Source organism: Jaculus jaculus, unplaced genomic scaffold, assembly GCF_020740685.1.
Source record: "Jaculus jaculus isolate mJacJac1 unplaced genomic scaffold, mJacJac1.mat.Y.cur u25, whole genome shotgun sequence".
Lineage (NCBI taxonomy): Eukaryota > Metazoa > Chordata > Mammalia > Rodentia > Dipodidae > Jaculus > Jaculus jaculus.
The window spans coordinates 4,203,401-4,215,476 of record NW_025423515.1 but is presented as its reverse complement, the minus strand read 5'-3'; positions in this window follow the sequence as shown (position 1 = coordinate 4,215,476).

The window sequence follows — 12,076 nt, the reverse complement described above, 5'->3', positions numbered from 1 at the left end:
TTTGTTCAGCATGGAGGATTCTATCAAATATTTTCTGTAGAGCTGGTTTTGTCTTCAAATACTCCTTTAACCTGCTTTTGTCATGGAATGTCTTTATTTCTCCATCTATTTGAATGGATAACTTTGCAGGATAAAGTAACCTTGGTTGACAGTTGTTATCTTTCAGAACTTGGAATATATCACTCCAAGCCCTTCTGGCTTTAAAAGTTTGTGTTGAATAATCTGCTGTAATCCTGATGGGCTTGCTTTTGTAGGTAACTTGATTTTTCTCTCTAACTGCTTTCAATATTTTTTCTTTGGTTTGTGTGTTTGGAAGTTTGATTATAATGTGGTGAGGAGAGGTTCTTTCTGGGTTTTGTCTGGCTGGGGTTCTAAAGGCTTCCTGTATCTGTATTGGCATCTCTTTCCCAATTTGGGGGAAATTTTCCTCTATGATTTTGTTGAAGATGCCTACTATGCCTCTGGAGTGGATTTCTTCTCCTTCTACTATGCCCTGAATTCTTATATTGGATCTTTTCATAGTGTCCCGAATATCTTGAAATTCCCACTCATACTTTTCTATAAGTTTGTCTTTCTCTTTGTTGGACTGCATTAGGTCTGCCACCTGGTCTTCTAGCTTAGATATTCTGTCCTCTCCCTCATCCGTCCTACTGGTGAGATTTTCTACAGAGTTTTTTATTTCATTAACTGTGTTCTTCATTGCTAGTAATTCTGACTGGTTTTTCTTTATTATTTATATTTCCCTATTTATGTCTTGTATTGCCTTCTTTATTTCATTAAATTGGTGTCCTGCCTCTTCTTTGATTCCTTTGATTTCCTCTTTGATTTCGTCTTTGATTTCTTCTTTGATTGTTTTCATGTGTTGTTTGACCTCTTTGAACATATTTATAATTATTCTTTTGAACACTTTCTCAGGCATTTCCTCTAACTCTTTCTCACTGGAGGGCATTTCTGATGCATTAATACTTTTGGGTGGATTTATATCGTCTTGCTTTTTAGTGTTTCTTGTGTTATAATGTATATATTTTTGCATCTTGGATTACGTTAATGCTTGGATTTTCTAGCTAGCTGTGTATTCTTAGCTGTATCAATTGATTTGATGTAATATATTTTCAGGGTAGGACCTTAAGGTATTAGGTGTGGCTCCTAAGACTCTCAGAGTATCTACAAAGATGTTCTTAGGGGTTGAGTTTCCCTGCTATAGGAGTATTCAAGCAGGCTGAGTGGAATAAAATACAGGTAGATTCTAAAATTTAACTAAACACTGTACGCATTCAATCAAAAACAGCCCCGAGTATGTATGCAAGAGTAGTTATTATAATGACCAGATCCTCTATGAACAAAGAGGTTTAGATTTCTGGTCTGTTGAGGTATCCAAGTCAGCTTGTGACCAAGTGAGACCCTTCCCTGGTGCAATCCCAGTTACCTTGGGTGAGTTTGGTCTCAGTCAAGTTGCTGCCTGGGTCGTCGGGCTGCTGTTCTGATTTCTGGAGCTGGGTACTTGCTTTTCCTACGGGGCAAACCGAGCCGCTGCTGCTGCCTCTGCTGCTGTTGTAGCTGCCACCACCGGAGCCACCACCGCTGCTGAAGCTGCTGCTGCCGTGTCCACCGCTGCTCCCCCCGAAGCCGCTGCTGCGGGATCTGCTGCCGCTGTCGCTCCTGGGTCCACTGCTGCTGGGGCCGCTGGTACAGGGAGCCGCTGAAGTTTCTGCCAAACTCTGCTCCTGCTTGGGTCCCGCCGTCAGCCCAAGTTGACGTGGCCGGTCCCGGGCCGCTGCTGTGTTCGCTGGAGCTGGGTTCAGGCGTTGGGGGAGGGGAGGGAGCCGCGGCTGCTCTGGTTGTCTTGCTGCTTCACGTGTTCTTTTACCTCGCGGTCTTCTCCTCCACTGCTTGCTGTCGCTCTCCCCTCACATTTCCCGAGTTGCGGAGAGCGCGGTGCGAGGGGAAAATCCCGCACCTGGCTTCTCCTGCGGCTCGAGCCAAGAGTCTGGCAGCTCTCTGCTGCACCGTGGTTGCGGCGATTGGCCGAGCTGCCGGAGCCACTTTTCCCGCCTGTGCAGGCTCTGGATGCTCTATAACTCTTCCACTTCTCCGCTGCCGCCTCAATTTCCTATACCCCTCAGTTTTTAGTAAAAGTGTGTATACTGCTGAGTTTTTTTGGTCTTTTTCCCCCTAGGCTGCTTTGGCATGGTACCTACGCCACCATCTTAACCGGAAGTCAAATGATAATGAGAACACAACATACCAAAATCTCTGGGACACAATGAAGGCAGTTCTAAGAGGTAAATTCATAGCCTTAAGTGCCTATATTAAGAAATTAGAAAGGTCGCAAGTAAACGACCTAATGCTTCGCTTTAAAGCTTTGGAAAAAGAAGAACAAGGCAAACCAAAAATCAGTAGACGGGAAGAAATAATAAAGATTAGGGCAGAAATTAATGAAATAGAAACAAAAAGAACAATCCAAAGAATTAATGAAACAAAGAGTTGGTTCTTTGAAAGGATAAACAAGATTGATAAACCCTTAGCAAATCTGACCGAAAGAAAGAGAGAAGAGACACAAATTAATAAAATCAGAGATGAACAAGGTAACATCACAACAGATTCCAGAGAAATTCAAAAAATTATAGGGACATACTATAAAAGCATATACTCCACAAAGTATGAAAATCTGAAAGAAATGGATGATTTCCTTGACCTATATGACCTACCTAAATTAAATCAAAATGAGATTAATCAATTAAATAGACCTATAACAAACATGGAGATCCAAACAGTTATCAATAATCTCCCAACTAAAAAAAGCCCAGGTCCGGATGGATTCACTGCTGAATTTTACCAGACTTTTAAGGAAGAGCTAACACCATTGCTTCTTAAGCTTTTCCAGGAAACAGAAAAAGAAGGAATTCTACCAAACTCCTTCTATGAGGCCAGCATCACCCTGATACCAAAACCAGGCAAAGATAGAACAAAAAAAGAAAATTGCAGACCAATCTCCCTCATGATCATCTCATTAGATGCAGAGAAAGCATTTGACAAAATCCAACATCCCTTCATGATAAAAGTCCTACAGAGACTGGGAATAGAAGGAACATATCTCAATATAATAAAGGCTATTTATGACAAGCCTACAGCCAACATATTACTAAATGGGGAAAAACTGGAAGCTTTTCCACTAAAATCAGGAACAAGACAAGGGTGTCCACTGTCCCCACTTCTATTTAATATAGTTTTTGAAGTCTTAGCCATAGCAATAAGGCAAGAGACACACATAAAAGGGATACAAATTGGAAAGGAAGAAATCAAGTTATCATTATTTGCAGATGACATGATTCTATACATAAAGGACCCTAAAGACTCTACTAGCAAGCTGTTAGAGCTGATCAAAACCTACAACAATGTAGCAGGATACAAAATAAATACACAGAAATCAGTAGCCTTCGTATATGCTAACAACAAACACACAGAGGATGAAATCAGAGAATCACTCCCATTCACAATTGCATCAAAAAAAATAAAATACCTTGGAATAAACCTAACCAAGGAAGTAAAGAATCTATACAATGAGAACTTTAAAACACTCAAGCGAGAAATTGCAGAAGACACTAGAAAGTGGAGAAACATCCCTTGTTCCTGGATTGGAAGAATCAATATCGTGAAAATGGCAATCTTACCTAAAGCAATCTACACATTTAATGCAATCCCTATCAAAATTCCAAAGACTTTCTTCATGGAAATAGAAAAAACAATCCAAAAATTCATTTGAAATCACAAAAAACCTCTAATATCTAAAATAATACTGAGCAACAAAATAGAGGCTGGTGGTATCACCATACCTGATTTTAACCTATACTACAGAGCCATAGTAACAAAAACAGCATGGTACTGGCACAAAAACAGACCTGTAGATCAGTGGAACAGAATAGAGGACCCAGATGTAAGCCCAAGTAGCTATAGCCACCTGATATTCGATAAAAATGCCAAAAATACTCATTGGAGAAGAGACAGCCTCTTCAGCAAATGGTGTTTTGAAAACTGGATAAATATCTGCAGAAGGATGAAAATAGATTCTTCTCTCTCGCCATGCACAAGAATTAAGTCCAAATGGATTAAAGACCTTAACATCAGACCGGAAACTTTGAAATTGCTAGAGGAAAAAGTAGGGGAAACCATCTCACTCCTGTCAGATTGGCCACCATCATGAAAACAAATGATTATAAATGTTGGCGGGGATGTGGAAAAAAAGGAACCCTTCTGCACTGCTGGTGGGAATGCAATCTGGTCCAGCCATTGTGGAAAACAGTGTGGAGGTTCCTAAAGCAGCTAGAGATTGATCTAACATATGACCCAGCTATAGCGCTCCTAGGCATATATCCAAAGGACTCATCTCATTTCCTTAGAAGTACATGCTCAACCATGTTTATTGCTGCTCAATTTATAATAGCTGGGAAATGGAAACAGCCTAGATGTCCCTCAACAGATGAGTGGATAATGAAGATGTGGTACATTTATACAATGGAGTTCTACTCAGCGGTAAAGAAAAATGAAGTTATGAAATTTGCAGAAAAATGGATGGACCTGGAAAGTATTATACTAAGTCAGGTAACCCAGGCCCAGAAAGCCAAGCTCCACATGTTCTCTCTCCTATGTGGATCCTAGCTACAGATGACTGGGCTTTTGCGTGAGAATGAAAATACTTAGTAGCAGAGGCCAGTAAGTTGAAAAGGAGACATAATGGGTGGAGAAAGGAAGGGAGGAGGATACTTAATAGGTTGATATTGTATATATGTAATTACAATGATTGTAATGGGGAGGTAATATGATGGAGAATGGAATTTCAAACGGGAAAGTGTGGGGGTGGGGAGGGAGGGAATTACCATGGGATATATTTTATAATCATGGAAAATGTTAATAAAAATTAAAAAAAAAAAAAAAAGGCTTGGGCCTCCTGGGATGTTGCATCCACCTTGTAGATGGGTTTGTATTTTCAGGAGGATATCTCTCTATGTGCCATTTGTAGTGGGAATGCTTTGTAGCTGAACACACTGGACATCAGATCACCATGACGTTGGCCATCCTGAGAGGAAATGAAGCAAGGAAGGGAAGAAGACAACTTTATGCTCATATTCCGCTGCCTTTTCAATTACCATGTCTAATTTTGGCTGTTGTTTCTTCTTTTTGAAAAAGAGTCATCCACTCTCGCCCAGGCTGGCCTAGAACTTGCAATGTTCCTACTTCCCTCCATCCAAGTGCTCATCTTAGACCTGATCCTATAGGGTCCTTGTTCTGGATAACCATCCATCCATCCCTTCTTCCCTTTCCACTTCCTCTCTCTAACTCTCTCTCTCTTCCTGGACATTTCTCTTTCCCTTAGCCATGCTCCCTGTTTATGATGTCCCATTTAATTTTGATTTAAATTATTATTATTATATTTGGTTTTTCAAGGTAGGGTGTCAGTCTAGCTCAGGCTGACCTGAAATTCACCATGTGGTTTCATGGCGGCATCGAACTCATTGTGATCCTCCTACGTCTGCCTTCCCAGTGCTGTGATTACAGGTGTGCACCACCATACCTGACATGATGTCCTATTTTGTAAACATCTTGACTATGACTTTCACACTCTCCTATCCTTTACTTAAAAATGAATTCTTATTCATGGTGTGATGGGGTAATATATTGAGGTGAGCTGGGACCCCCATCCAGAATCAGCATCTAGTATCTATTCCCCAATCTGTTCCCTTGCCCTGATTCACAGGGAGAATTGAGTCATCACTCAGGTCCTCAGAGTACTTTGTGTCTGGTCCAAAATGAGGACAGACCAAAATATGCACTTGACCCTGGTTTCAATATTACTTTCTCCTTACCCTTAATCCAGAAGGCATCTTATCCATTTATTTATGTTCTTTCTAGGTAGGATCTCTCTGTAATTCACTCTGACCTGGAATTCATTCAGTCTCAAACTGGCATTGAACTAATGGCCACAAGCCTCCTATCTCTGCCTGCCAAGTGCTGGGATTAAAGACATGTGCCACCATACACTACCAGAATGCATTTTAAGAAATTATTTATGAATTTATTTCAGAGAGGGGGGGATGGAGGGAGAGAATGGTTGCACCAGGGTCTCTAGCAAATGAACTCCAGATGCATGTGCCCACCTTGGGCATCTGGCCTCATATGGGAGCTAGTGAATCAATCCTGGGTCTTTAGGTTTTGCAGGCAAGTGCCTTAACCAAGGAGCAATATCTCCAGTCCCAGAACTTACTTACTTTATTTATTTGTTTTTTTATTTATCTATGAGAGAGAGAGAAAGAGAGAGAGAGAGAGAGAGAGAGAGAGAGAGAGAGAGAGAATGTATTCTCCACTGCCTCTAGCCACTGCAACGGAATGCCAGACACACATACCACCTTGTGCATCTGACTTTACGTGGGTACTTGGAAATTGAACCTGGTCTTTAGGCTTCATAGGCAAGTACTTTAACCACTGAGAAATCTCCTCAGCTCCATAAACATTTCATGTATTTATTTTTTTGTGGTATGGTCTCATTTCATCCCATGCTGACCTGAAATTCACTATGTAGTCTCAAGCTGACCTCAAACTAACAGCGATCCTCCTACCTATGCTCCCCATGGGCTGAGATTCAAGGAGTGGGCCATCATGCCTGGTGGAAATGAGAACTTCTAGATGTTCAAGTCTATTTCTAAAAATTATTATTTTACTTATGTGTGCAATCATTCAGTATGCACATGAAACCAGTCCAGGGTATTCGTCTGTGATGTTTCTGTTATCACTTTTGCTTAATTTGTCATGACATAATTAGTCAGAAGGCCTCACTAGAAGCAGGTGGCTTTGACAGTTAGGAGTGGCATTGGATGTACGATGCTGTTTTTTTTTTTTTAAATTTTGAAAAAGAGAGAAAGAGATTTGGTACACCAGGGTCTCAGCTGGTGCAGCTGAAGTCCAGATACTTGTACCACCAATAGGCATGTGCAACCTTGTGCTTGCCTCACCTTTGTGCCTGTGGTTTATGTGGGATCTGGAGAGTCCAACATGGGTCCTTAGGCTATGCAAGCAAGCACCTTAACTGTAAAGCCATCTCTCCAGTCCTGTATGATGCATTGTTGTAACTTCTTCTGTGTGTGTGTGTGTGTGTATGCACACCTGCCATGGATGGCTGGGTTCCCTTGAAGAAGTGAAAAACAAAAACTTGGAAACAAAGGGTAATTTCTTTCCATCTTTGACCAGAACCCTCCAGCAACATAGGGAGATGCTGTGGCCTTTTATATACAGTAATTACCAGGGAGGAATTGGCTGCCATTATGGGGGGGGGGAGAGACTTAAATAAAGACATCCCATTAGGATGTAGGTCATCTCCCTCTGATTTAGCTTTTTACTTAAAAAAATATATTTTATTCTAAATAAATAAATAAAATGTTTACTTAAAAGAATAGCAAGGGCTGGAGGGATAGCTTAGTGGTAAAGGTGTTTGCCTGCAAAGCCAAAGGACCCAGGTTTGATCCCCTAAGATCCATGATAGCCAGATACACAAGGGGGCACAGACATCTGGAGTTCCTTAGCAGTAGATGGAGGCCCTGGCATGCCCATTCTCTCTCTACACCTCTTTCTCTGTGAATTTTTTTTTGAAAAGAATATTAAGTGAGGCATGGTGGCACATGCCTTAAATCCCAGCATTTGGGAGGCAGAGGTCAGAGGGTCACCTACAGTTGGAGGCTAGCCTGAAATTAAATAGTGAATTCCAAGTCAGCATGGGCTAGAGCAAGTCTCTACCTCAAAAAAACAACAACAACAAAGAAAAGCATGTATTTAAAAATTAAGAAAATAGTAGACCAGACTTGACTTATGCAATTTACCCAAAATAAACATATATATCTTATTTTAAGAAAAATTAAGAAAAAAACCACACAGGTACTGAAAATAAGTGATTAAGTCCATCACTAATAGAGTATTTCATCTTATACTAGTTTCATTCTTTCTTTCTTACTTTCTTACTTTTGTGTGTGTGTGTGATATGGTCTCATTCTAGCCCAGGCAGTATTGGAATTCACTATGCTGTCTCAGGCTGACCACAAATTCATGGCCACAATCCCCTGACTTCTACTGCCCATGTGTTGGGTTTAAGGATGTACACTACCATGCCCGGCCTATTTTCAATTCTTCCATTGGCAGTTGACTAAATGCTCTTGTAAACTAGGTAAAGGCAACACATCAATATGGGATTTTTATATATTTATAGGCTTGATGAGTTATTTTAGAAGTTATTTTAGTGCAAAGATGACTTGGGGGTTACAGAACAGATTGTGTGGAAATATCCCTTTCGGGGTTTTAGTATTCACTCAAAAATCCAAGGGGGGAAGGACAAGTACATTAAGAATTGAGTGTGGTGTGCCACAGGGCTTATTCATGGTTTGAAGGTTCTGATGATAAAGATAATTTTTGTGGGGGTGGGGAAAGTACACAATTGTAACACTGATGTTCTCTTTATTGGACTTATTTCTGACTAAAAGTGACATATTTAATAATATTTATTTGATTATTATTTATTTGAGAAAGAAATAGGCAGAGAGAGAGAGAGAGAGAGAGAGAGAGAGAGAGAGAATATGTTAGAGCAAGTGAGCACTAGGGCCTCCAGCCACTGCAAGTGAGCTTCAGAAGCATGCAGCCACCTTGTGGATCTGGCCTTACATGGGTGCTGGGGAATTGAACCTGGGTCTTTTGGCTTTTCAGATAAGATCCTTAGCTGCTGAGCCGTGACTTATTTTTTTTTTTTAAAGAGAGAAGTTGTCACAACATCCCAGGCTGACCTGAAGCTCACTCTGAAGCCCAGGCTAGGCTGAAACTCATGACCATCCTCCTACCTCAGCCTCCCCATTGCTGGGATTATAGACATGAGTAACCACACCTGACATCCATGACATTTTTTTTAATTGACTGCAAACAAAAGTCCACCTGTCTTACAATTTGTGTCTTGTAATTTAAGTTAAAGATTGGTTAATATTAATGGAAGGTCATAGTTTTAGGGAATAAATTTTACCCTTAGGTCTGTTAAAATCCACTAACAATGGATAGTGAGATGGTTCAGTGGTTAAGACACTTGCAACCAAAGCCTACAGATCTGGGTTTGATATCCTTGGGACCCTTGTAAACCCAGATGAATAAGGTAAGGAATGTATCTGGAGTTTGCTTGTAGTGGGTATAGGCCAAGACATGCAGATCTAATCTCTTTCTCTCTCTCTTTCTCACAAATTAATGTATTAAATGATTAATTAAAATATTTTTGAAATGGGTAGATAGAAAGGATTCTCTCACTCAAACACTGATCCATGAGTTAGAACCTATGGTGCATTCAAGTCAGAAAGATGGGTAGGAAAAACTCCAGAAGTGAGGGTAGTTCCCTCACACACATATTTCAGAAGCTCCTGGAAGTAAGATTGCAACTCCACCCTTTTGTGAGGTCACTTCCTGCCTCATTGTCTCTCCTCCACCTCCACCAGGACCTTACTCCTTAGAGTTTGAACTTCTAGGATGGAAGCTCCTCCTTGGAGGGATCCAGGTATGTGTTCCAACAGGGGAGAGTTTACTGATGATGGCTCCTATATATTCTTGTGAGGGAGACATTTATTTGTTCACAGGAAATATATATTAGGCTGGATTCAAATTCATGGTGATCCTCCTACCTATGCCTCCCAAATGCTACTGGAGATGGGGAAACTGTCATAAGTTCTTGTTTGTTGCTCCTCTTGGAAAGCTCTTGTTGGATTGCTTAATAGGCCATTTATATATTGAACACATTTTTAATCTTTGGTTACACATTTTTCTCTGAGTGTTTAAGACCATGCAGATAGACTAAATTTAATTAAGGATTAATTTTGGAGGTCACTAATGGCTCTTCAAAGAGACTTTAGGGACCTAGGAGTAGCCCTATGGTTTACTAGTGTTTTCTGTCTGTTAGAATGAGTCAGGGCCATGCTGGCCAAGTAGTTTTCACTTTGGGGGGGAGTCAGGAGGACTATTGCTCCTCAATTGTGACTCATGTCTCAGACTGTACACCAGTTTTGTTTGGGTCTCCATATCCTCCCTGCCCAGGAAGAAAGGTGACTTAGCCAGTGTAGAAGTGTCTCATCATCTCCAGTGGCCTCATGACCTGGGAGCACAGGCCAAAATATTGGTGCTTTTTGCTCTGATGATTCTAATTGGCTTTGGCTTCTACATAGGGGATTAACACACTTAGAAAAGAAGTTACACCAGCCTGGATGTATGTACATATACAGCACATTTGATTACTAAAATAGATTTAGTTAAAGAATGACACAAGAGCTTATTAAAATAATTTGTCCAGCCTTGTAAACTTTTGTTGTACTGTAGCAACATAAGCCATATCTGAGGCATAAAAGGTAGGCACATCTTACACTTTAGCTATGTAATAGCTACAAATATAGGAAGAACCTGTTATCAGTCTTGAAAACAATACCAATTAATTTACAAACAAACTAATTGATACTAATTGATTTAACCTAGAAATTGTCAGAAAAGGACAAGCAAGACAGTATAAAGTCTTAGCATCTGAGTTTGTAAACATCTTTGATTAGTTTAGATAACCTGTGTGGGTACCAATTACCCTGAGAACATTTAAAACAGAAACACAGAGCTTGAACGTATTTTTCAAAGATGAAGATCATTGTTTGAGCATGAGGCTGTACTGTAAATTAGGGAATATGTCTTAAGAGTTAATTTGTTTATAAGCCCTGGACTTAGGCTGCCAGAAATGAGGCACTTTCCATATAATAGAGCAGAATGTGGTCTTATTTGATCCAAAGCAGCCAGATAAATTGTAATACAACCTTTGACAAATCAGTTTTGAAAGAAAAAAACACCATTTGACAACCAAGGATTTTAGTGTAATCTTGGTATGTAACATAGGAATTTTTATTAACATAAAACAATTTTGTTTTACCCACGACTTAATTATTTTAAGATGCAAAACAAGAACACTATAATCTTGGCCAGTCATACATAAAAATGCAGAACACAGTAAGTTGCTGTGGCAGACAGATTCAGGTTTCCTGAGATGAACTTTCAGACCAGGCACAGTTTTGGAGGAAGGGATTTATTGAAGCTTACAGATCCAGGGGAAGTTCCATAATGTCAGAAGAAGCTGGCCTGCCTTCACAGGCCCAAGCAGACAAAGAGAGAAGTACATGCCTAAAGGTCAAAAGCCAGAGCACACTTCAGGAACTCCAGCTAGGTACACTTTGCATATCTTTAGATTGAAATCAGAAACCCATCACCACAACTTAAGATCCACCAGTGACATTGCCTCCAGCCAGGTGGCCAGCAGATGCAAACTACAAACAAACAAGTGAATATATTGGGGGCCATCTATTCTATTCAAACCACCACAGTTGCTCTAGTAACAATTCCAGTTTCAATTCCAATTTCACCCTCTTACCACTGCTTTCACATACCTGGCAAGACAAAACTCTGAGGTTCTTAAGAGTTTTTTTTTTTTTTTTCTTTTAGTTACACACCAGGCATGAACTAATCAGATCAGAGGGCTACCTACACTCTCTTAAAGAAATAATTTTGTTTCTTCCAGAAGGTACTGGAACTAGTTTGGGTCAAAGTAAAAATCAATCACTGGAAGCTAATTCTCTGAAACTAGTAGTGATGTTCAGGTTAAGGTAACATGGCTGTATAGCTTTCACATTAAATAATCAGCAACATTTTGAGGGGGTGTGGGGAGCTTTCTTGTTACTGGATGGGTACCAACAAGCAGTCCCCTAGAACTTTCCATTCCTTCTTCAGCTTGCTAGGATCCAGTAACTTCTCAAAGGTTTTTAGGAAATTTCCTTTTTTTTTCTTGGAAGTATCTTCTGTGCCTTCAAGACATGCAGCATTGCAAACACCCCTTCTTGTGCAGCTGTGTACTGTGTCAGTCTGAGCTGCTTTGAGCATGGATGGAATACAAGCTACTAGAGATCTGGCAAACACCAGCTTGATGTGCTAATGGTCTCTACATTACTACACAGGTGCTCTCCAAAGAATAACTGTTATATTCCCAGTG